Source organism: Helicoverpa zea, chromosome 26 (assembly GCF_022581195.2).
Source record: "Helicoverpa zea isolate HzStark_Cry1AcR chromosome 26, ilHelZeax1.1, whole genome shotgun sequence".
In the NCBI taxonomy this organism is placed as follows: domain Eukaryota; kingdom Metazoa; phylum Arthropoda; class Insecta; order Lepidoptera; family Noctuidae; genus Helicoverpa; species Helicoverpa zea.
This window is the reverse complement of record NC_061477.1, coordinates 5,518,131-5,539,856: the sequence shown is the minus strand read 5'-3', so window position 1 is coordinate 5,539,856 and position 21,726 is coordinate 5,518,131. Positions and strand designations below refer to the sequence as shown.

Here is a 21,726-nt window from a genome sequence, read left to right as displayed (position 1 = left end):
CAAAAAAATGTTTAACGGAAGATTTTTTATCTTTCCAGTAATTCCTGAGATTAGTGCGTTTCAACAAACTCGAATAACTAACAACATTTCTACTACATGACATTTGATGAACGGAATTTTCCACTACAGTACCATTTAACATTAAAAATCTACCCAAATATAACATTAAGTTTACATAAAATCCAATAAAGCCTGCTGAAATAATTATAACGTCTGAAACAGTGCCACGGTACATTAATTCGAGTCATATGTTGATGTACATTTTAATACCTTGTAGTAAATTAATCTAGGCCAGGTTACATCAGTTTGTATCTAGGTAATGTCAGGGAAAGGTCTTTTATTTTAATTTTAAAGTGAGGAAGGTAGTGAACCTTTGTTATTTAAAGGTCATATTTTGTAGTAATTTTTTGTTTTTTCGGAACTTTAAATAGTTTTCACACCTACATTTACCAGAAGTAGGCGCAATGGACATAACTGAATCAAGACCTACAGACTTAAGCGAAACTCTATCTATCTGTCTTTTTTTTCATGCCAAGACTACTGAACCGATATATGTAAATAAAAGGTGTTACAGAGATAGTCTACAGAGCGAGAGAAAGGAAGTAGGCTACTTTTTATCCGAGTACGGGAAGTGGGTCTTTCGGAATACGGGTGGAATCGCATATAACAGCTTCATGAAACAACAGAACAGCAGCATTAAAATAAGTCTATATTAAATAAGTATATTTTTTATTCACGGCTATAATGCTGCCACATTTCATCTAAATTCGTTCAATAGTTTTTGCGTGAGAGTTACTAACATACACACATCGAAACTAACACGTTTATAATATAACTATAAATTTGTTGTAAGAGAGGAATTTTCCTATATTTGCCTTTTCTCTCGTGCGCTCATCAATCATATATTCATATGCAAACACATTGAATCGAGGATTACCAAGAATTCAATATGCTTGGTGACAGTCGACGCGAGGCAGTATGTATGAAGGTATAGAGCGTTTAATACGTACTTATATTTTTATTGCCGTTTCGGTAGTTTTCATGTTGAAGAAACTTCGTTTTGTGTCGCAGTCATTTCGTAGTTTAATTTTAAAAACCTAATCTTACAGAGAACGATTCTAATTACGAGCTCTCAACTACACAAACTGATTACTCCTTCCAATGGTATAGTGCGAAAGTGAGTTTGTTTATTCCGCTTTCACCCTAAAACTGCTAAACCACTGAATTGTTTGGTATCATGGAGACAGAGATAGGCTACTCCTTCTTTCCACTTTGTCTTTGAAATTCTTCCAAGACGCGGACAAAATCTAGTACATAATATTCTTGTCTAATCTTAACGACCAAATCAAGCACTATACCGCAGTAATATCTTAAAATATTAGGTCTTAGCACTCATAAACTACCCAAGACCTTACCAGAGATCATTTTACCAAAATTTATTGATGAACCACGAAGGCCTATTCCTATCTGTCCCTCGTTTCATTTGACCCTTGCTAATAATTCATATACTTAGACCGACTCCATACCTATTACTTGCATCTGCGATGCCAATGGGATCCGCACGAAATGGGAAGGACCCTTTTTATGAAATAAGGTCTTTAAATTAGGGTTTAGTGGAGTACATTGTGAAGATGAACTCTTTGACTGAGGAAATGTCAAATAATTTTTGGGTGTTAACATTTTTGTGGTAAATCTTATTTTTAAGTCGTTTTTTATTCGTCGGTACTAGGTAAGAAATACTTAAAAGGTAAAGTTTATTTGTTTCTATGGATGTGTATTACAAAAAAAAGACTTGAATTTCGACCTTCATTCATGCCTTCGTATAAATGACAAAGTACCTAGTTCAAGGAAATCACTTATTTTGTGTACTTTTATCTAATCGAGTAGTTAAAAGCTACGGTTATCTATCTGGTTAGTAGTAGATAACTCTTCTGTACTATGCCGACTATATTGGTGAAGTTAAGTAACCATAACACCGGATTAGTTTTGGTTACATACACTGGTTTTGTAGTTAACGCCTAAATTGTTATGATTTTCGCAAGTGTTAAAGAGAATAGATCAATTAATGACGAGGGTTAGCGGAAAGTTTATAATAATATGCTGTAAAGGTAAATGACACTATTCTACTTTTCTTTCGTTTCAAAACTTTTTCATACTGCTTCGCACGGTTTAATTAGATCTCAACTCTCTGGTATATATTATGAAGAAATATGATATCATATCGGACTAGTACCTACTTTCTGAGATTTAAGTAAACAGATAAACCCTTCAGCTCTCTGATATTTGTATAGATCTAGCAGTATTTATTCTCTCTTAAAATCACTAACCCAAATAACTTAAAAAAACCTAGTTTCAAAACATCAAGTTTTCTAGTTCACCAAGCATTACTGAAAACATGTTCCCTGAATAATTGAAAGTACTAGGCGCGCATGAAACAAAGGAGTCACGAACAAACTCTGCGCTTGACAACTACGTATAATACAAGAATACCTTTTGCTGAAGAAAGGAGTATGAAGTAAACCGTTGATGTTGCCCTGTTCTAGACGTAAGTGATTTTAAAGGGTATTTTAATTTTATAGGTTGGCAATACAGTATTAAGTACCCTTTATTTGTGAAATTGATCTACAGAGCGTGGTCGTGAAACTTTATTTACCTAAATAAGTGATTCTTACTTAATTCTTCCTGATGCAAGAATTTGATGATTTCCCTGCTTAAAAGAGATGTTGAGGCATAATGTGACGTATTTTTGTGGGTGGGCTTCATTGTAATTTTTACAGGCACAAAAGAAGAAAATCTTCATAACGTAATGTACTTACATCAGTACACTCTCTGTTTATGTGTATTCTGCCTTTCTATAATAGCTTCCGTCCGCAGTTTTACCCACGTCCCAAGGAACTACCGCATATGGTTAAAAGTTTGCCTTATTATTTATACGTGTGCGGTATTAGGAGCTGTAGGGATTACTGCATACGTACATACATAGGACTTTACAAAGATGCACATTCATAATATTAGTAGGACGCAGGATTACAACAGTATGATATGTATGACCTACTTACTAAACTTAGCTATTGGAAGAATCAAAAATAATATTTATTTGGGTTTTAAAATATTTTAAAGTGGGGTTATAAAATTACGAGTATGACTGCGAAAAACCTTTACTTGATTCTCGATAAGATTTCAAAATGTTGCTCTCATAAATCTTTTGATATAAAAGCTTTGCCAAATATTTACAAAACACATTAAAATATTGAGATTGAGTGAAAACTTTTTAATAGGTAATATCGGCTTCGATCTACTTTATGGTTAAGCTGTTAAGTTCGAAAATTAATTCAAGTCGCCATCTTGTTGGTTTTGCGGATTATAAAATATTGTAGCTTTACTATAAATATAATATAATATGGATAAACGTGTTTACTATTGTCATTGCACTAAAATTTATTCTCATATATACTAATATTGTATGTAGTATGTCCACGGCCGATTTCGGCCACGGCGGCTGTTCTAATATAAGGAGATCAGCCAGCTGCGCAGGTCATAGGTACATATTACAGTGCACAAACTCACAAAGCGACACGATCCGAATCGAGGCCTCATAACAGTCGCGCTCGCGACCAAAACGCCCACCCTTCACCACTTCCTATGTGATTTTGCTGGGAAGAAAAAGTGGTGCAACAAACTCCCCAGCAGATAGGCCTTTCTAGTTAAGGTAGGTTAGATAAGGTTTTTTACACGCAGGACAAAAAAAAATAGCGTTTTCAAGTGTCATCATTTATTCGTACTGCTAGTTGTCAATTGTTAGTTTTCACTAGTATTCGCGTGAAAAAAAAGAGCAGAAAATCCGCTCCCGTGAAAGCGCTGTTACACAAATATAAACTTGGATTTAAAAGGAACATGTTTTACTTTGAAACGTTGAAAGTCATTAAGTGAAGTAGGTATTTAGCCTGCCTTTGTGCTAAAGTTCTTTTGACGGTCTTATACAAGGTTTCTCTTTGGCATCGCCTGTGTGAATGTATGGTATCAGATTTAAGGATAATGCAGCAGAAAATAAATTCTAGAAGTAGAAACTGCATGAATATTTTTAGGTTCCATTCACACCCGCATCCCTAGGAAACTACTCGTGGCACCCTGTTAAAAAGTAGTCTAAATTTTTTCTCTTTTTAACCGGCTTATCAAAACAGAAGGAGGATTTCAATTCGGATTTTTTTTTTCTGTTCTATATGTATTTAATTAAAAATTCGTTACACAGTTTTGGCGTAAAAGTGCAACAGCAAGACAGTCAGTTATTTTCGCATTTATAACATTAGTAAGGATAAGTAGTGTATAACTACGTAACTGAATAAAACTTTATCTACAGTTTGTTCAGGTGATCTGATCCACGAGCTTTTCACTGACTACCATAAACTTCTTTATGGGTTTATCTCGAAATCCAACGTTTCAAACAAAGCACGTTTTTCCATTTCGAACTTTATTCCTAGTAGTGCAAAGTTTTTAATGCAAAAACTTAGTTTACGACGGATTCACTCTTGCATTTTTTTACATTTTCGACTTTAACTCACTAAAAATAAAGTTTAAAATAGAACAAAGTGTTCTAAAGACCAGAAAAAACATTTAGTTCATAATCTTTCCCCACATAATCGTAATAATAGATACTCTTTTGTAAACAAACTACTCAATAAATCTTGTGTTCCTAATTCAATATTCGGTAGCTTTTAGGGTTCCGTACCCAAAGGGTAAAACGGGACCCTATTGTTTTCGCTCCTCTGTCCGTCCGTCCGTCCGTCTGTCACCAGGCTATATCTTATGAACCGTGATAGTTAGAGTTGAAATCACAGATGATGTATTTCTGTTGCCGCTATACCAATAAATACTGAAAACTTGAATTAAATAAATATTTTGGGGGGCTCCCATACAAGAAATGTGATTTTTTTGTCCGTTTTATAAATAATGGTACGGAACCCTTCGTGCGCGATTTCGCCTCGCACTTGGCCGGTTTTTTTCTAATTCCGATTCCCATTTTACGATCTTCCCGACAGACGAATAGTAAATATTTTATTTGGAATTCTTGGGAAACCACATAAATTATGTTAACTGGTCTTACACAGTACAGTAACTGTGGATTTTTTCCAGTTTTCGGTTTTAGATGTTCGTTTTGGGCGCGATGGGAATTTGTTTTTTTTTACGTTTTTTCTAAATTCCCGTTCGGATTGGGAATGGTAAATGATTCGTGTTAGGAATGCTATAAAAATTTAAGTGTCTGCTGAATTGTTTAGTGCAATCTGGTTTTGATTTCTTTTTATATTCTGGTTTACTTTTAAAGTATGTTTATTTTTTTAAGTAGTATTTTTTTAAGCTAAGTGTGAGTAAAAAATATGTATAGATACTCACCAGTTAATTGTTAACAGTTTTCACGCCAGTTCCTGCAACAAAACAGAAGATGATTTGATAATTGTTATTAAAACTGAACTCTTTGTGAAGCTAGTTCGTGGAACTGCTAACATAGTTTCGAAAGATGAGCAACGTTGTTTTGATTGCACTTTGAAAGGTGGGAAGCGTAATTAGAAGCATATTAAAATATTTTTGAAAGCATAACGTTTAAGGGTTTTGTTCTTAGGGATAGGAATAGTTTTAATGGTAATGTTTTAGGTAAACGTTAGTAAATTAAAAAAAAAAAAACTCTAAATGTTTTACTCAATATGTACTCGATTGGGCTGAAAAAACGTTACGTTAAGCTTGTCTTTCTTGGCTATATTCAGAAAAAAAGAGCTGATTGATTCCAGAAATAGCACCTGCCCTGACAAAATAGCCTGTGTTTCCTCTGAATAGAGAACCTTTGACATTTCTAGAAGCCAGCACTATTATCACCAAGTACCTAATTTTACTCATTTTTCCCACTTTTTATAACGCGAATATAACTACAATATAAGGTTCTATTGAAGCGATATTTCCCTCTAGACGCTAATAAAAAGCTGAGCTTCTTTTGTTAAGAACTAATAACTGTTCCCATATTTCCCATAGCCTACGCTGAAATTTCCCATTATGAGCGTACCTAAGGGGAAATAAAAATAAATTTCTATTAGACTTTTTTATACGGTTTGTGAAGGGTTTGGGAATTAGTCAAAGACAGAGACTGATCTATTATAAGTATGTAGATTAAACTATATGCTTGATACTGTTTAGAAAGAAATTATCATATTTTGTATGTTGCATATCTAGGTATTTTTTAAGAAATGTGTAAGTGTTGTCTTGACTATAATTTGTATGTCATTGACTGTACTTGTACATCATTGTCTGTTTTGTATATCGGGTATGTTTTCAACAGTAATTATGTTCATATTGTACAGTATACTAGTTACTACGTCTTCATAATCATCACCCTGCCTTTACCCCATTTATTTGGGGCCCATACTTCCCTGCCAGAAGGTATCTTACAACTGAAATTCTTTCTAGCCATAGCGTCATTAACACTTCATTATGTGTTCCTAGAAAAAAGTCTGTATTGAGAACCTCCTCCTTTTTTGGGAAGTCGGTTAAGAAAAGTAATGATGTCAACATAGCTGCATTTTTGTCACATTCAACAAAAATAAATGCAACTACACCTTTTATAATAATGCGCTGCAAACTCGTGCTCTATTTTGTGTTCTTTCAAACAAAAGATTTCCATTGAAAACGTTTCATAAAAGATACCTCTAACATTTGTATGTTGTCTGTCGATATAACTGGTATCTCTTTTATATAAGAAACTAGATGTTTCCCCGCAGTTTTACCCGCATCCCAGTGGAGTTTTTTCCAGGGGCCCGATTCTCCTAATTTTACTTAAGCAATATACGATTCACGTTCGACTCGATTCGACTGATATCCAATCCCGACTCGATTACGATTGAAACGTATGTGGCATTCCGCTATTTTTTTTTTAAATAAACGTTTTTATCCTTTTCTGTCATTCAATAATGAATCATTTTGTCTGCAAACGATTTACGATTGCAAAATGATTGTACAGCAAACTACCGTATTGACCAAAATCACCAAAATAGCAGACCAATCGCACACCAATCAAATGTCAATCGAATACGATTGGTCTTTTATTAGTAGCAGAATGCCTGATATGGTTAAAACTGCTATTGCGATCATATTGCGATTCGATTTCTATTCGATTTTGACATTATTAACTTAGGAGAATCGGGCCCCAGGACTCGGACAAAAAATATAGCTATATTACTTGGAAATAATTCTGGAAATAGTTTAGTCTTGGAAATAAAATATAGCTATATTAGTTTTCAAATTGGTTCAGTATTGAAACCTTTAGGAAACAAACAAACAAAAAAAAAATTATTCCTCTTTACTAAATTATATAGTATAGAAGTTTAGGTAAAAATGACTTTTATTAGAGGCACTGCGAACTAATTTTTTAAACCCTTTCTTCGTTGTTACAGGTAGTCAGAAGTCTGACCACCAATCCTACCAGGGGTACCCGGGTTAACCGGGTCACAGGTCGTTCACGATAGTAGAAACTATAAGGTAGTCTGGATTTGTATCGAGACTGAAAACAATAAGGTCGATTATTTAATAATCTTACTTTGGAGTATCGTATATCTAACTGCTACATTAGAAAGTAGAAGTAGTACTAGTAATAACTTGTTATATTCTAGTAAGTCATAAGTCCCAACTTTCCAGCATTAGACCCTAAATCCTTGACCAAAAAAAAAACTATCGACCTAAATTAAGATATTTTTCTAACACAACAAATTAAACTACTTTATATTCTTTAGCTGATTCCAGCTATTTTTCAGGCCTAAGAAAATTTATAGGCTTCAGTTTCTATTAATGTCGAGTGCCTTGAATTTTTATAAACCTATCTTTTTTTAGTAGGATTTTTATTTCAGCAATCAGGGCACTTTTGGGGGTACTAAAAGTCGATAGTACCCTGGAGTGTTAAAAAAGATCACTTTTGATACCTGAATATTTTTAAGTGTAAAAGTATTTTTACTGTCTTTATTCCTTTGTAATTTACTACCTACTTATAAGAGTAAAAAAAACATGTTTTTAACCGATTTCACATAAAGCTTTGATGATGTTAGCCCTGAAAAGTTGTAGGCAACTTCTGAAATTTGAAGGCATGTAAAGGTTTGAAACTTAAAACTCAAATGCATGTTTGATAACATAATAAAACAATGTAGAAAAAACACTACAAGAAGATTTTTTATATAAGAAGTTATAAGACACTAAAAACTGGGTACCCATATTTCCCCAAATAGTGTAATATGTTGGCTAGTACTTTCTCTACTATAAAAAGTAAAGTATGTAAAGGTCCCAAAAGCTATGATAAGTTTGCCTAAGGGTATATGAGGCATTCCAAAAATGTAATTTACCTATTCTGACACAAGAGGATACGATCCAGGTTTTAGGGTCCGCTAAAATATTTATTGAATTACACGGACAGAAACTTTGAAGGACTTCCAAAATAGATATTGTATTTTTTTTGGGTTCCGTAACCGAAGGGTAGACAAGGGTTCCATTGCTTTTTCCGAGTATCTTGACTAGTATTAGGTATGTGTAGTAGGTATTATATGTAGTTATTTTGTGGCTTTTTTGTCTTACCAAGGGGTTGCTCAGGCAACTGGGTTGAGGATGTCATATAGGCAGTCGCTCCATGTAAAACATGGTACTCAGCTGCATGCGGTTAGACTGGAAGCCGACCCCAACATAGTTGGAAAAAGGCTCGGCAGATGATGACTGACGTTTCGTGTAAATCAACAGTGGGGTATTTCATGAATTGCCATACCAATAAATATGTATTTAAAAGTGTCAGTGTTTATTTCTAGTAATTTCTACTATGTTCAAATTTAAGAAATCTGTTTTTTTTTGGTGTTTTTCCTCTATTCAACCTCGAAGGACCTACCTACGGAATGTTTCATGTCAGATTCGGACTTGACCGTTTTGTCTCCGTCAGCAACTCAAGATATTGATGTCCCAACGCAATCTTAACATAAAAGGTAACGGCTAGACGTGATGTGAATCTTTCATATAATACCCGGACAGTGTGTGTTATCTTTGGCAGAAATAAAGATAAAAGATAGGAAGAGATACACATTGTCTTCTTGTTTGCCATATAAAAATGACGGGCAATTTCCTAAGAGTAGCGGTAAAAGATATTGTCGTAATATAATTGTTGCAATTATTGATTAACTAGCAGATTGCTCTGGCTACGCCTGAAGTATGATCATGTATCTAAACCTTCTGTATATGAGTACAAATTTTGTAATCGGGGTTCTTGAGTTCATCGTGGATAGATGAATAATCGTGGCAACGGACTTATTTTATAGATATTTATATTATGTAAAAGTTTCTGCAACGGATGTACTTGTGAAATGGATTGTAATGGTAAATTAGGTTAAAATGTTAAAGATGATAAGGGATTTTAAAAGATAAAAGATAAAAAGATAAAAGATATTTTATTTGTAAAACATGAGTATACAAGGTGTTAAAGGTATAATAAATAAGAATCATCATGTTTTGCCGTTATTAAACAGCGTACAAATATTATTGTAATAATGCAATTATAATCGATAAAGAAAAAAAATCATAATATTATAGTTCGGCCATTCAGAGAATGCGTTCCTGACACGTCGCGATTGAACTGACGACGTAACTTTGCAATGGCGTTGCAGTTACGATAAAAATATTTTTGCTGGTTGTTTACCGTTTTAACAATTGAGGAGCATTAAAACAACATTATTATATCAATAATCAATGAATGTTATAATTTTGTGCCAAACTGAGTGTCAAATAACTTGGTAAACAATATTTTTCTAAATCTATACTGCGCTATTACAAGGTTATGTCAGCGGTTTATATTTTGTAGTGCTGTGCTAAAAATAACAGGCAAGTATCGTAATCTGTTCTTATACAGTTATAATATAAAATAATACGTTTTGATTTTCTTTTTAAGAATTGGAAAATAATGGACTATAAGACTTAATTATAACGTTTATGAAATATAAAAATAAAACTATGACCAAACCGCATTTTTATACTTAGATTAAAAATGGTAACCCCAAATGGCGTTATGGGCCGCCATTTTGTGACGCTAAAACAGTCGTCCGTTGTCGTTTCGTGCGCATAGACCACGTTTTTCAAGTGTTTTCGATCTGTTTTTATTTGATTACCCGGCTTTTGTTAGACCGAGATATCAGGATTGATTCTGTTATTGATAATAATATAATTATACATGTAGGCGAAGATGATGATGAAGACACCACCTCCTCAAGCAAATCGGAGTCTGATTAATATTCTGTTCGCACATTCAATTCAATGTACTTGTAACAAAGAATAAATAAAACAATTTTATTATATGAATATTACCTTTTTTTGGTTTCCACTTAAATAACTAAAATATAAAACAAATGATTCCGCCAATTTAAAACGAAAATAATCTTAAAATAATGCGGCGGTTCATTTTGAAGGAACGGTAACGAACTCAGTGTTATGTTGTGCCCATCACTAGTCGTGACTAACTGATAGGTGTCAGGAACGCATTCTCTGAACGGCCGAAGATAGGTGTTTAGGAAGTCTGTCAAGCTATAGTAGCACCTCTCAATTAGATATTTTTTCAAATGTATTTTAAATAGTTTTAAATTCAAAGTTTTTATTTCTTTTCACTACTTTACTTTTACTTTACTTTTAGTTTTTACTTTCCACACTATATGTAATAAAGTGTATATCTGTGCCATCAGAGATTAAACAATTAAACATCTACCGTAAAATCTGTTATCATCATTATCCTCCCAGCCTTTTTCCCAACTATGAGCGACTGCCCTATCAACCCAGTTACCCGGGCAACCCAATACCCCTTGGTTAGACTGGTGTCAGACTTATATAAGTACATATATTATACTGTACAATCTGTTACATTTTAAACTAAATAATTTGCTTTGTCTAAACTTAGAATGGAATCTAGGACCACTTTATTGCTTACAACGCCTACGATCAGATTCAGTCAACCAAAAAATCTGGCAGTAACATAAAGTTTACTTCCTTTTGAATTTCATGGAACATTAAAAAACCATAAAAAATGTGAGACGATGTAAATTCAGAAATAAATTCGTGCGTAAACTTTATGAATAATTTATTCGTTCTCTCTCTTCGAAAAGTACTACTTAAGTACTTACATTTTTTATATCTTCGTACTTAAGTTACCTACAAAATATCTATTATGTTGAGTCTGTAGAACTTGGTGTTTCAGGCTTAAATAATTAATTTATCCTTGGTTTATTACTCTCTTTAATAATGAATGTAAACTTTTTTATCTATACCAATATAATATAATAAAGGAAACACTTTTTTTTTCTACCCAAAAAATAAAAAAAATATAAGGAAAAATTCTTATACTGTTAGAAAGTTACACTTTTTCCGAGTACCTAACATAGGCTATATTTTATCCCGGTACGGGCAGTAGTTCCTACGGAACGCGGGTGAAACCGCGGGAAAATGGCTATTTGTATCCTAACAAAGATATAATATAATTCAAAATACTTCAGGCTGGCCGACTATTGAAAGCAGATTTTTGAATTTAGAACTTACGCACGGAACGTGAAGTATTTAATTTTAAATTTAGAAGAGAACACATTTTTAATTAAGGACTTACATTTTCTTTTTAAAGTTCTTTATTTTTAAATTGTGTGTTAGAAATTGAATTTTGACATTAGCTCTATATAAATAATGTCAAATTGCAATCTCTAATCGTATAAAAATGGATGGATAGCTTATAGCAATCAGCAGGTAATCAGAATATTTCCCGACTGAGCTTTATAATGGTTGCGTGATTTTCACGGGATTACCTTTGTTTACCGGTGAAATAAATCTTTGGTGTTGCCAGCCTAATTAATCTGTCATTTCAATGTGCACAGTCCGAGTGTGGGAATGCAATATAATGCCAATTGTAATCCCTAGATAGAATTTATTATAGGGTAGGCAGATAACTGCAGTTCATTTTGAGTAAAAATACATGTTTAATGTGTTTGTTTCGGATTTTGTAATTATGGCTGAAATATTATGTATTGGGTTTTGATTTCATGTGTATGCTAAATTGGGTTAAAATTAATGAGATTCAGATAAAATGTCATCATTTGTTTTGCTTGGTATAAAATGCTAAAAGAGATTTGAAAATTGTAGTAAATTGAAAAAAGCCATTTCTAATTCCTTAGCCCCATTTTGCCGTTACGTAATATAAAACTTCTCAAAAAAATCTAATTCGAAGATTTAAAAACTTGACTACACACGTAAATACACTGCATTTCCTTATCACCCCAAACCTCGGATTTTTTACAATCTTTTTAAGTACTTACTTATTCTTCCACAAGATACACACCTCCTTAATGTCGGCTATAAAAAAAAAACCAGCTGCGTCACCAACGTGTCGCGATGATAAAACTCAGAGCATTTTGTTAAACTGTTCAGAATTTTAGATGAGCACCAACGATTTGTACGTAAGTTAGTTTGGTACTTAGATCGTTAAACTAACTGGAGAGGCTATAAGCACTTTGTATGTAAAAAGTTTGCACGTTTATAGAGCACACATGTTTCACACTAGCAGATTTCCCCTTTTGTTTTTTTGAGTGTTATAGCTCAAATCTTATGGGCGTGCTCGGAGTGACAGCACACAATTGACAACTACTGAAGAAAAAAATGCTATGCGCGACAAAAATCCGCCTGAGTTAAAGCGCCTTTTACGCGCGCAGGGCTTCAAAAACAAAATATTTTTTCAGGCAACATTGGCCCACAGATACCACAGAGACCTTAAAGACTAACTACAAATACTTAACTTACTAATGCATTTACATATTTGACAAGCACCAGCATAAACTTGATACACACGCGATTATAAATGTCACTTTCCTACTTTAGCAGAAGGGAAAGGCATGGCGTCTCCAGTAGATTGAATCATCTGAGTATGACTCGATGTGAACCGAATCTCGCTAAGTGATGAAGTTAGAGAAGTGATAAAATATACAACGTTAGTGTATTGGACACGATTGTTGATACTTTTTGTTTTTTTTTTATTGTTACTATGTTATAATGGTGGGTTATTTTTGTTATTACTTAGGTACCTGCTGCTATTCCAAATTAGTTTTTAGGGAACTACTTTCCGCAGTCGGATAAAAAGTAGCCTATGTCTCTCTTAGGATCCAGACTATTTATCTATGTACTTTGATTTCTTCTTCAGAAGTCTTGACGCAAAAACCCAACAGTCTTATTTTCGGATTTTCATGTTCGCTTATGTTTCTCTTTGATAATTATTATAACTCAAGAACAGCGAGGGCGATTTTTATGATAGGTATCAATTTTTCTTTTTGGAAGCTAAGTGTTACATTAAGGGTTTTTTGTTAACTTATATTGACATGATAAAGTTCCTGTGACGTGATCGTCATCAGAAAATCTAGAAACGATGAAACAATTTTATTACGTTAATAAAATATGGGAGTTTTAATATAATAGTCGTGGTGGCCTACTGGGTAAAGGACCAACCTCTCAAGTATTAGGGCGCGGGTTCGATCCCAGGTCAGGCAAGTACCAATGCAACTTTTCTAAGTTTGTATGTATTTTCTAAGTATTTCTTAGACACCATTGACTGTGTTTCGGATGGCACGTTAAACTGTAGGTCCCGGCTGTCATTGAACATCCTTGGCAGTCGTTACGGGTAGTCAGAAGCCAGTAAGTCTGACACCAGTCTAACCAAGGGGTATCGGGTTGCCTGGGTAACTGGGTTGAGGAGGTCAGATGGGCAGTCGCTTCTTGTAAAGCACTGGTACTCAGCTGAATCCGGTTAGACTGGAAGCCGACCCCAACATGATTGGGAAAAAGGCTCGGAGGATGATGATGATGAATAAAATATGGGAGTTTTATTAATCGTGTATCATGGACACGTGTTGAAAATAAAATAGTACTTACATTATACATTTTACTGTCGAAGGTTCGTCTTTCTCAGTGTAGAAACGACCAGTCAAATCATAACCTTCCCATTTCGATTGAATTACGTATCGCTGACAATATACTTACTACTGTGATTCCCAGTTTTTAAGAAAGCATTTATTTAATTTATTAACTTATTTAAACAACCTATATAGTTATAGGTTGTTTAAATAAGTTATTTACAAATAACGAAGAAATTATTTATGTAACAATTTTAGATAAAAACCAGAAAACGATAGTAAATGTGGAACATTCATTCCGTATAAATTTTACTCACCTTAACTTACGGTTCCAAACATTAAGGTTCGTTAGCGAGCAAAAAAGCTTACAATCCGAATAAAAATCTTCATACTATAACTTTGCCCAGCTATCGTTCCCAATGAGAATAAAATTTTACTGAATTCCCATTAGCTATGCCCACGGAATAAGGAAAGATGAACGGAGATGCCATAATGCATGTAGGTCAGGTGGCTTCTTCTGGGTGAAATACGTACGGTGGGCATGACTAAAACGATCAGTTACGATTGAACTAATTGGGTACTTTGGGACATCTGTCAACGTAATTTGGTATAACAGAAAATGGTTGGGTCCAAAGGAGGCGTATAAGGGCGAAGACAGTAGCGTTCCTCGTCCCCCGCACACCCGCATTTTGACGCGCTATTTTCTTAGGAGATTTTCCGTTATGGCACCTCCGCTAGTCATTTGGTTCTCCGTGGCTACGGCGTACCTATTATAAAAAACTTCGATGTCTAATGGGCCGTAAAACAAAGTGTCTAATAACTCTTGAAATTCATCCTCTTATTTCGTTTATTCGGTAATGTATGATTATATATTGGAGCTGTTGGTTTTTATTTAGTTCGTAAAGAACAATGTCAGGTTTCGGCCCACCCAATCAACTTTTAAAACTGAATTCTCACGTACACAAAATTCTTTACTACAATAATTTACATATAAAATACTAACTTATAAAATAGTTAATTGTTATCTAGAACTTTTCCAAAAAAAAAATATCATATTAATAAGTAATTATTTTGTTTCAGTTCAGGTTTTTCGTTTTAATGATTTGGAATAATTTGGTTTAGAGAAGTTCAATGCAAAAGTGGAAAACATAGAAAAGCTTCTGACATTAAACTACACAAAAAACTGTAAGAATTTTCACTGTACATGAAATATTTTTATTGAGCCTAAGTTACTATGGACGTCTGACATTGTTCTTTAGGCGATTTATAGATTAGATATTATTAGTAGGACCAAGTTCACCGATAACGTAAGCGTCAGTTTTCTTAAAACAATTAATTACTATGAATTGTCACGTTTCAAGTTTAAACAGTTGTTTTAAGAAAAAAAAAAAACGTTATGTTGTTGGTTAAATTGGACCTAATAGTCTAGTAAGACGCAATCACGTTCATCAATGAGCATAAAATTATTGTTTGGGTGAATTACCAATATTTTTTTGCACTAATACTTAGTATTTAATACGTTTTAAAATAAATAAAATATTTCTTGAAACTACATAGATCATAATAAAAACACTTAACCATCACAACTTTTAGAACCGAAGTGCACAAAACGAAAACTTGCCGCCATTGAAACAGCACTCTATAGTCTATGGCTGCGACGTTTCATTTCACGCGAGGGAATTTCAACTTGAAGCCAGATAGTGGAGTGTTGCGATCCGTTATACGTAAGTTTGTAGCACACAGTTTCACGCGGTAAATGTTATCTGTGAACACAGTTTTATCGTTTGTATAGGAATATTTTAGTAGAATTTGAATGTATGCTTGCTTTTAAAAGTTGTGCTGTTGGAGTTTGAGGTAGATTTAAATATGGAGTATCTTGTAAAAGTTGTTTTTAGTTTGTAGTTGTGTTTAGCAACCACTAGATACAATACATACTGGATATTGACAACGATATTTTAGAGTGTAAACGGTCCTTTTGATACTCACCGGTGGGCTTTCTATAGCTAATATGGCGATGATTTTTAACCGACTCCAAAAAGGATGTTCTTAATGTATGTATGTACATTTGTGCGCGATTACGCGCCATCTCACGGTAGGCGGAACCGGTTTTCATCATAGTATTTTTCAGACTTAGGAAAAGGTTAGATACCTATTTATAGAAGCCGGTCTCAAGATTTTCTGAAGTCACCTAGAACAAGAAATAAACATCATTTAAAAGGAAGAAACTAGGAAAATAAAACTGTATTTCTGTTACATTTTCAGTGTCATTTTGCCTAGTAGGTAATTTGTACTAGTCCTGTCTTAACTTCTTGCTACATTCATACTGTGTACTCTTTCAATGGAGCACTATTTATTTTACCTTGCGTTGTAGCATGAAGTGAGGTTCAAAAGGAGTGTTCTTGAATGTTTGCATTCGTCCTGAATAGGTGAAGGTGAACACTAGCAATTTTTTATGCGGAATCTCGCGTGTTTAAAAAAAGTGTTCATTTTTCTATACCTAGGACGAATGTAAGAAAAATAGCGTAAGTTCCCATTTTTTTATAGAAATAGAAATAGGTAATTAATTATAGGTTAATATAGTCGTGGTGGCCTAGTGGGCAAAGAACCAACCTCTCAAGTATGTGGGCGCGGGTTCGATTCCAGGTCAGGCAAGTACCAATGCAACTTTTCTAAGTTTGTATGTACTTTCTAAGTATATCTTAGACACCAATGACTGTGTTTCGGATGGCACGCTAAACTGTAGGTCCCGGCTGTCATTGAACATCCCTGGCAGTCGTTACGGGTAGTCAGAAGCCAGTAAGTCTGACACCAGTCTCACCAAGGGGTACTGGGTTGCCCGGGTAACTGGGACCCCAACATGGTTTGGGAAAAAGGCTCGGAGGAAGAAGAAGTTATAGGTAATTGATGTATCGTTGAATTCATATGCTTTAATCTTACAACCTCACTAATCATGTAGATACGTCTTTTTGATATACATTATTTAATCCTGTAAACACTTGTATGTATATCATTGAATAAATCAATCCCACTGAAATTGTCAACAAAAAAAAAAACAAACAACCTTTTTCATAAAAAAACTTACAAAAATGTCTATGACGTGTAATCAATTCTATTTTCAAAAAAGCGCGCCGAAACTACAAAGCCTCAAAGGGTTGGTCCGATAGTGCATCACGCATCAACGGGCCGCACCACGGAGTAAGGAAAAACGAGCGGAGATGCCATAAGGCAGGTAGGTAAGGCGCCTTCTGCTAGGTCAAATACGTACAGTGGGCATTACCAAAACTGAAATAACGAGGCGTTCGGGTTTCTTTGAGACATCAGTCAACGATTTTTAGTACCTATTACAAAAAAATATCAGGTCCAAAGAAGGCTTATTAAGGGCGAAGATAGTAACGTTCCTCGTTCCCCGAACACCCACAGTTTGGCGCGCTACTTTCTTATGACATGTTCCGTTATGGCACCTCCGTTAGTCATTTTGTTCTCCATGGTTCCGATAGTGGGCCACGCATCACCGGGCTGAACTAACATAATTGTTTAAAAGGTATTCCGTGAATGGTCCATGTTTTGGATGGCTGGTTACGAGGTACAGAGGAGTTTTTTGTTTAGGATTCTGGTTTAAAGTTACGGGTAGAATCGAGTCAAAAGTATCGATTTTGGGTAGACAGAGGTACATGAAGGCTAAAATATCAAGTCTGTATAGAAAAAATTATAAAGAAAAAAAGTACCTAGTTATGAAATCACAACTTTTTATTATTTCTTCAAATTCTTTACGTATTATGTTCTAATAATTATAAACGTAACTTATTTATAATAATACTAGCTTTTGCCCGCGACTTCGTTCGCATGGAATAGTGACTTCCGGCATATTTTTGGTTTGACCAATAGATGGCGCTATATGTCCGGAATAAATTTTATTTTTTTTTATTTTTTTTTTAATAAAAACTATCCTATGTCCTTTCTCAAGTTCCAAACTATGTCTGTACCAAATTTCACACAAATCGGTTCAGTAGTTTAGGCGTGAAGAAAAGACAGACAGACAGACAGACAGACAGACAGACAGACAGACAGACAGACAGACAGACAGACAGAGTTACTTTCACATTTATAATATTAGTTAGGATTCATTTATTCAAGTGACCATGACTCATTTTGTTAGTAACAATTTTTACTTAATTACTATGTTAGTGAATTACAAAACAAAGCATCCTAACCTAAGATAACTGCCTGTATCAAATATAATATAAGAGAACTGTAACTGTTTACACATGCTTATACGAAATAATTATAGGTATTATCTACGCATGATAAGGACACTAAATGATCTTTTTAGTTTCGCTGGAATTATTTAAATGTATTTCGTTTTAACCAAAGTCACCAAATAAGTTCAGAATTATTTGAAAAATAAGTTCTTTGATCAATTTGTAAATTGAAATCTTGATATATTTATTTGAAAATGTAAGCCATTTTTTACAAATCCCAATAAAACCATTACCTATTTTTTTGCGAAATCTCTAATACACCTTATTTTTATATTTTTTACTAAATCTACGTAGTACGTTTTACAAATTAACTGTATAAAAATCAATAAAGGTTTTAGTTAAAACCTTTTAAAACAATAAAATTGAAAACTCACTGAGGTATCAACGTTGTAGCAACATGCATGACAGAATACAGATTAAAAATAGATAGAATGACTTTTAGAAATTGCATTTGGGCGGCCATGTTGCGAAACCATTTATTTTCATCGAAATTTTCGAACATTCTCGAATGATTGATGTTTTTTTTTCTAAGTTGTAAATGGTGTGTAGGGCAACGGATAAGAGTTTAAACACTTGAAAAAGTTCAAAACTCTAATTGCCAAAGTGACTTTTAAAAATTATGTTTATTTTTAATCCAAGGGCATTCAATAAGCCACTGAATTTGACATTTGACCTTGAATCAAGTTAAAGTTCTTCGCGTTCGCCTCGGAAATCCCATGATTAACCAAGGGAAGTTTTAGAATTTACAGTTATTGAGAGAAAATTAATATAAATATGACCCAGATAAAACCTCACACTTAGTTTATACTTTGAATTTTAAATAGATATAGACATGCACCCAATTAATTAATATAACATCTTTTTTATGGAAAATCATCAAATGACCCCTCCCGCTGTAGGTTAGCAGCGTGAGGGAGTGTCAGACTCTTACTGACTAAAACCCATCATGTTCCTTCTTAAGCCCTTTATGTACCAGAGTCGCGGTAACTCTTTCGTACGATCCCGCAGCCCGGATTAATTTATTTATTTATTCACATCTCAAAGTTACTATGCCTTTACAGACTTAATCTAATTCGACATAGTACCTACTTACAATTAATATTTCCTTAACTATAACTTAAATATATAACACAGTACAAAACAACTACTAGTCCTTACATACTACACAGTAAGTGGCCCTTGTGAACTCGCTCAGTGTACAGTTAAATATGTCGATGTGCTCAGCCACCGTGTTGAGAATGCGCAGCGCGCGAGTGAGCGGCGCGCGCTGCAGCAAGTTGGTCGCGCGCGCGGCACCACCAGCAGCCGCGGCCTGCGCCGCCGCCCCACATACTCGTCCGGTACACAAAAACCGATCTCTGATAGAAGACCCGAGTTATAAATGACACCTCTTAGCACTTTCAGAAGATAAGTGGCTAATGCCACTTCACGCCTAACTTCCAATTTATAGGTAGTACCCCACCATACCGAGGCAGAATAAGGTGGGGTACAATAACGGGTATCCCGGATATATTCCATAAATTTTCAGATACATAAATCGTATATATTTATTTTGTATCCGCTCGAGCATTGTCTTGTACCTTATTTCGCTCGAACTCCAGACGGCCGCATTGTATTCCAGATGACTCTTCACAAGAGCCTCGTACAAAGCCCTTAATGCACCGATGTTCGTAAATTCATTTGTCTGACTCAGCATAAATCCCAGATTCCTGTACGCCTTCTTACAAATACTTACCACATGTTTGCGAAACTGTAAATCGCTGGTGAAGTGGATGCCTAAGTCCTTCACCTCCGTGACACGCTGCAGCAGCTCCCCGTTCATGGTGTACTGGTGGTGTTGTTGGTTTCGTGCGTGTTAATATTATGTTTAAAATTAATTTTAATTCGAAAACATTGTGGTAGGCGCGATATTAATAACTGGTTTGTTATATTTCAGACATAACTCAAATATTTGCACACGATATAGCAAAGTTATTAGAATAATATTTATCAGCTGTGATACACATGAAACCAATTAAATTAATTACAAAATACACTGGAATTTAATTATAAAATATGTTAAACTAAAATCAACCATTGAATTGGTTCTAAAACGTATTATGTAGATACCTCACTGTAACGCTTAACTTAAATGCACATTCTAAGAGTATAATATACCTAGGAAGCACATGGTGTATTGTATATATACTACTTTATATACGCGGGACGGACCTGTGTCGATACTCTTGCACCATCTCACCTTCCTAGCTCGGCGCGATGTGCTGGTTCCGCTGCTGCGGCTGCAGAGGACCTCAAACGGCGCAAATATAGTACCCTGGTGGGTAACTATACCTTTGAGCCGTTTGGGGTTGAAACCCTCGGGCCGTGGGGTCCAAGTGCTCATCTCCTATATAAGGAAATCGCTAAGCGACTTGCTGACACTTCAGGTGACCCAAGGGCTGGTTTTTATTTTGGCCAAAAAGTAAGCATTGCCATCCAACGTGGCAATGCTGCCAGCCTCTTGGGTACACTCCCGGTGGGCAGCGATGAGGAGGAGTTTTTTGATGCAATTTTTTAAATATTTTTATTTATAGTAAGTGTATATATTAGGTAATAAGTTAGTTGTATGTTGTATATATATTTATTTGTAAAACTGTGCATTATATTATGTGTCATAATGAATAAATATATTATTCTTTATATACCTATTTTCTCTGAACCGATTTTTAAAATTTCACCACTTGGAAAAAAACAGAAAAAAAGCGAGTGAAACCGCGAGAAAAAAATAGTAGGCATCAAAAAGTCTTAATACCGATAACTGTTATTGAGCATCCTTGGCAGTCGTTACGGGTAATCAGAAGCCAGTAAGTCTGACACCAGTCTAACCAAGGGATATCGGGTTGCCCGGGTAACTGGGTTGAAGAGGTCAGGCAGGGCAATCGCTCCTTGTACCCGGGCAACCCAATACCCCTTGGTTAGACATGATGTCAGACTTACCAACCGACTAGACTTAGACTAGTGTTGGACGCGGTGGAAGCCGACCACAACATACTTGGGAAAAAGGCTCGGAAGATGAGATGACCGATAACTTATTATCTACACGAGCAACACGACATGAAACCCCATCTATAACTTTACCCAACCACGCACACAAAAAGGAGATTCCAAACTTTAAAATCCCATATCAAGGAAACTTCCTCGTCCAGCAAAACCCATTTGCACTTCACTCACACAACTAGTTAGTAGAGGTTTAGCTAGATCACTAACTTAAGTTCTGTAACTTAAGTCTAGTAACTTAGATCCTCATGCAATGAAACATACGTAAGTAGCTTTCAAGTTGAATCTAAGTTGGACGTAATATGTGATGAATATGAGATGCATGTGGTTAGTTGTCTGTCTGACGTGGCTATTGAATTTAAACTCTGTCTTATGGGTATTGTCCTGTCAGCGGTTTGGATGTGAATTTACTTTTAAAAATGAAGTAGGTAATTGCGGATAACGATGGTATGAAACCTATGAATGTAGATGGATGGAGAGGAAGAGGAAGACCTAAGAAAAGA

At 34.8% G+C, this 21,726-nt stretch overlaps 1 protein-coding gene across 1 annotated transcript in view; it reads right to left on the bottom strand.

Annotated features, from left to right (window-relative positions):
- Nucleotides 1-21,726, bottom strand: part of LOC124642900 (sex peptide receptor) — a 299,614-nt gene that overhangs the window by 59,608 nt on the left and 218,280 nt on the right. The window contains exon 5 of the mRNA XM_047181648.1: nt 5,389-5,420. The gene's annotated coding sequence lies outside the window, so the exon portion shown is untranslated. The remainder of the gene's footprint in view (nt 1-5,388; nt 5,421-21,726) is intronic.